Source organism: Vicia villosa, unplaced genomic scaffold, assembly GCF_029867415.1.
Source record: "Vicia villosa cultivar HV-30 ecotype Madison, WI unplaced genomic scaffold, Vvil1.0 ctg.001969F_1_1, whole genome shotgun sequence".
NCBI lineage: Eukaryota > Viridiplantae > Streptophyta > Magnoliopsida > Fabales > Fabaceae > Vicia > Vicia villosa.
In genome coordinates, this window is record NW_026705796.1 from 424,817 (window position 1) to 430,816 (window position 6,000).

Consider the following 6,000-nt stretch of genomic DNA (forward strand, 5'->3'; position numbering starts at 1 on the left):
TATTTACTTGTACTAAATCACTTGTAAAAAACTTCACATTCTATGCATAAGGAAGGAGAGAGCTTTCAAGGGTGCTAATGTTCATGAATCACCAATTTTATATCAATGCAATTTCCTTTCTTCTCGATTATTCCTTTTGAATGTTTTTTTTAAAGAGAATCTAATCATGTACTTCATGATCACCATCAGATTGCTCAAAAAGTTTGAACAAGTAAACATTCGGCATGTACCTCGGAAAGAGAATCAGAGAGCTAATAATTTAGCGCAAGAAGCTTCAGGGTACAAGGTGTTAAAAGACCAAAATGAGGAGACAATTTAAGTAATAGAGAATGTGAGGGCAACTATATTGTCACCTTCAAATCTGTCAATCATAAAGTTAGGAGCTGTAGATAGTGAAAATTTTGATATCTTGACCATCGACGATTTAGTAGAGAATGATTGGTGTAAGCCAATAGTTGACTTTTTGAGAGATTCTATAGGGTTGACAGACCGTAAGATCAAGTACCGGGCTCTCAGCTATGTCATGATGGAGAAGAAATTATTCAAAATGACAGCTGAGGGATTTTGCTTAAATGCCTTGGAGAAAGTGAGGCATATGTAGTTGTGTCGAATGTGCATAGTGGAACATATGGAGCACATTAGGATGGACATAAAATGAAGTGGCTGTTAGTACGTTCAGGAGCTTATTGACCTTCAATGTTGAAAGATTGCATTGAGTTTGCTAAAGGTTGTCAAGAATGTTAGTTGCATGGGGGCATACAACATGTGCCTGCCAGTGAGCTGCATACAATTGTAAAGCCCTGGCCTTTTCAAGGGTGGGCGTTGGATGTGGTTTAAGAAATAATGCCAGCTTCATCAAAACAACAAAGGTATATTTTAGTCGGCATCAATTATTTTACAAAATGGGTCGAAGCCGTAGCACTAGTAAATGTAGACTAAGAGGTCGTTATAGACTTCATTCAAAGTCACATCATGTTCAAACTTGGGGTTCCACAAACTATTACAACCGACCAAGGATCACTATTCACTGGTCGAAAGATGCAAGATTTTACAAAGGAGGTTGGAATTAAGTTGTTGACTTCTACCCCTTACCATGCTCAGGCAAATGGCCAAGTTGAAGCAGCCAATAAAGTGATAATTAGCCTGATTAAGAAACATGTAGGCAAGAAACTCAAGAATTGGCATAAGACGTTAGATCAAGCTTTGTGGGCATGTAGGACGTCACCAAAAGAGGCAACTGGGATGACTCCATTTCGACTTACTTATGGACATGATGCGGTGTTACCAGTAACACCCCATATTTTACATTTTATTAATTTAATGGGAGTTTAAATTAATTTCTTGGATTATTGGTATTTTAATTGGACTTAAGTTGGAAATTGTGTAAAATAAGCTATTGGGCCAAGTTGTGGTTAGTAATGGAGGGGGTGTGATTGGTAGGCCCTATTACTAAAGCTATTTTGCTTTATTTTCATAAAATAAGAAAAAAAGAATGAAATTGGAAATTAGAAGAAAACCTAAGAGGAAGAAGGAGAGAGCTCATAGAGAAAAGAGATTTCTGTATTCATGGTGGAGCCCTCACAAAATGGGTCATAACTCTCTGCTGGTAACTCCAAATCAGGTAATTCTTGAAGATTCGGATTCTACACGAAATTTCCTTCGATTTGATATATTAATTTGTGTCAGGGAGGTTCTCGATGAGGGAGATAAGCGAGTTTGAAGATTGAGAATTCTTGCTGAAAGTGAAGAAAAGGGCTTACGGGTTTGATGGAGAAGAAGGGGAAAAGTCCAGATTCTTGGCTAAGGTAAGGGGGGACTCTTCCAATTAACATCTATTATCGGGTTATGGATAATAGGACTGATATAGATATATTATTTCATGTCAATTGAGTCGTATGACAGAGTTGGGATTTTGGGGATGTTTGTTGATAATTATCTATTTTGATGAGTTCCATGAATTTGGTGTTGTATGATGTTTGATGATGCATAATATATGTGATATGTGTGTATGATATATGTTGTGTGGCTGTTTTGTGGTGTTTGATCAACTTGAATCGATTTGGTCGAGGTTGAGGATTTTGGGATTCAGGTTCGTATGCTGTCAATTGCGATTGAGATCTCTGATTTTTGCCAGTTCGCGCCGCGAAGGTAGGTTGGCGCTGCGAAGGCGTAGTTCTTTTCTCGTTTCACACCGTGAACCTTTGTTTGCGCCGCGAAGGCGTGTTTTCTATTCGTTGCACGCTGCAGACTGTGTGTGGCGCCGCGTACTGTAGCGATAATTGTTTTCTTTGAAAAATGTTAAGATGCATAACTTTCAAACCGTTGGCCTGTTTTAAGTGCCGTTTCGAGCAGGATGAAGCTTATGAGTTATTCTTTATGTTAGGATGATGAAATGATTAGTAGCTTGAGATTATTTTTAAATCACGACTTTGCTTGTTTTGATGAATGTTGTGTTGTGGACATATATGATGAGATGTAACGACACAATCTATGTTTAAGACATTATTATGTGATGATTTGTTTGTTGGTATGATGAAGCTTATGAGATAGTTTCGTGATGATGTGAATATCTTGTCTGTTGGATGGATGATGTATTATTGACATATATGATGAAATGTGACAATATAAGATGTCGTTTTGAAAAACATTATGATATGATGATTTGTTGAGAATTGTATGATGATGATTGCTTTGTTTTGGAATGATGTGGATACATGTATGTTCCTTCTTATTGATGATGATGATTGATATGGACACATGTATGTTCTTTAATGATGATGATGATGATGATTGATTGTATTTGAATGATGCTAATGTATATAAACATACTTTGATGATGATGTTGATGATGATGATGATGATGATGAAATGAGTATTTGAAGATGTTACTCATTAGACTTGACGATGGTATAAGTATGTTCATGTATGTTTGCATTCATTCATATTCATTGATGATGCTGTATCCATGATGATGTGTTGGATCAGTAAAGGGCATGATTCCCATTGTGTGGAATCTGTGCTGGCAGGGTCGTATCTTGATGATGTTGGATCGGTCATGGGTTATTCCCATTTGATGATGTTGGTACCACATGCATAGTGTCAGTTGCATTCATATGCATGACCTTTATAACATGATTGGATGTATTCCAGTGTTATAAATATTGATGATGTGTCGGTTGATTGTTTTGTGATGATGAAACTTGTATGAATGTCTGTTTATGAAACAATTGGGTGAATGATGTAACTATGATGTGTTATTATTTATGATTCAATAACATTTGTTAATTTGAATGAGACTCACCCTTACTGTTGACATTTTCAGATTGGCGAGTAGCGGCTTTTGGCTTTGGTGAGGATAGCTCATAGGCCAGTTTGTTTAAGTATAGCGTCTGTCGCGGGCGAAAAATCGTTTGGTTCCTCTTTTTTGTGGGATGAGACACCTGATGCCTTCTTTGGGCTCGAGTGCTCAAAAAAAATGATTTTTCTTTTATTTCGACCAAACTTTTTATTATTTCCAAAGGAGGAAAAGGAAAAAAGCTGCAATAACCTAAAAGTGGGGGGAGATCTTGGGTAAGAGGGTTGGTTATACGAAGGGAAGGTATTAGCACCCAACGTATCTGTAGTACTCTACAGGGTTCTTTATTGTTTTTTATTCTATGCTACGGTGAAGGTTCTGTTGTGAAATAGGTGGGACCTAAGGTGTTTGTTTGATTATGCTCGCAAAGATCATCGATATCCTCTGCATACATATCCCTTAGAGGGAATCAGAGCATCTGTAGCTTGGGGTCTACGGGTGCTAAGGTTTGAATGGTTTTTTTTTGTTTTGTTTTGCTCGCCAAGGATCGACCTTGTGCCTACGTATTCTCAAAGGGATGTTGAGAAAGTCAGAGCAATCGTAGTTCCCACTTATGCTAGTGGAAGCAAAGGAAAAGAGACAAATGTCATCTAAATGTTCGATGTATCTAATCTATATCATCACATACATCTGTTTGATTTTTGTTTGAAAATCTTTTCATTATAAGCCCGGGGCCATGCCACTTAGGGTGCTTAGAATGATAAAGATGTTTTTGTTGTTTAACCAGCCTTGTGGCAAAAACTTTCAATGAAGTCAGCCTTGTGACAAAAAGTTTTGATTAATCAGCCAGCCTTGTGGCAAAAGTTTCAATGAAGTCAGCCTTGTGACAAAAACTTTGATTAATCATCCAGTACGGTGGTAAAACAGTTTGATTGATTAGCCAACCTTGTGGCAAAAAAGTTTGATTGATTGATTGATTGATTGATTGATTGTTTGATTGTTTGTGATGATATAGATGAGATACTCCTATCATAGAGATGATAAATGTCTAATCTCCTAGGGTATTTGTTTTGGATATTGGGGATGCTTATAAGAAGCCCGTGGGTCCTTGTACGAAGCCCAAGAGGAGGCTATCCGAGGGTCCTTGCATTGTAAGCCCAAGAGGAGGCTATGGGAGGGACAATCCAGGGTCCTTGCATTGTAAGCCCAAGAGGAGGCTATGGGAGGGTCACTCGTTTGTACAAAGCCCAAGGGGAGGCATGGTATAGTTGGTCTGAGCTCTTAGAGCGATTTCACCGGGAAACCATACTCTATGTCCTAACCTAAACTAGTGGAGATTCTTTGCACGAAGCCCAATAGGAGGCTATGGGGAACCTAGTGTTGTACTAAGTGGAATGAGCATATAACACAATCACAAGTATGAACAAGTACGAACAAACATGAACAAGTATGAACAGGTTATGAATAAGCATATATATATGACAAGGTGTGTGTATATAATGGAGTTTATGAAGGAAATATACCTGTAAGCATGATCCATTTGTATACACAGGGCTCGGGACTCACACTCGGGGAGAGGTCCACTTGAATTTACTCAAAGCTATGTAAACAGGTATTTACAAAGGGGCTTGGGACTTATACCTACATGGAGGCCCATGGTATTTTTTGGGAAGATTTAAAGAAAACCTTCATTTTTGGTTTGTTATTCAAAGTTTTAAAAAAAACAAACTGATCGAGGTATGTACAAAAAAGGTGTATGTACAAAAAGGCGTACAATGAAATACCTAATTTCATGTACTGGAATGGGTATGTACGAAAGGGCTCGGGACTTATACCTACATGGAGGCCCATGGTATATTTGAAAAGCAGACGCGTCGTTTGAAAAACGGTTTGAAAGTTTGTTTTGAAAGAAAGTTTATTTATTTTGAATAAAAAGACTGTGTAAAAAAAGGAGTGGGTCTTATACTCTCTAATATTCGAGAGGCCCCACTGTTTTGAAAATTAATTGATTAGTCAAAAGAATTTAATCAAAAAGAAGTGGTTTATCGTTTGAAAAAGAATCGCGATCGCTCGTTTTAAAACGATTTGAATTTGACAAAAGTCAACTTAATTAAGTTAAAACAAGTTTTAATACTTAATTAAGACCTAAGTGATTAGGGTTTGATCACAAAAATATTTACAAGTGATTAGGTTAACAAATAATGAAAAAAACAATATTTAAAGTATTTAAAAATACTTAAAAACATGTCATTTTAAACCTAATTAAAACATATTAAATAAATCTTTTTTTGTGATTTTTTTTTAATGTTGTCAAAATAGGTATATTAAATAAGAAGTGTGTAAAAAATGAATAAAAAATGAGTTAATTTGATTGGTTAAATAATTAGATAAAGTTTGTTAAAAAAAATGAAGAAAAAAGGTGATAAAAAATTGGTTTTGTCTCCCAAAGGGTTTGAACCCACGCCCTAGTGCTTACCAACCAAAACACTAACCAGCTGAGCTGCGTGTGCAGCTTGTTTATGATACGCTTTCAACTCATTATATTTTAAAACAAATATTTGAATTCTTTGAACGAAAATCTGGCGCCAAGAACACACCATAACTGAAATTCAAAAATCTTCAAAACTGTGTTGTTTGGATCGATCAAAGGGTCTATCTCACTCGGTTTTTCACAAGGAACATGATGGTGATCTCAGAATTCATTT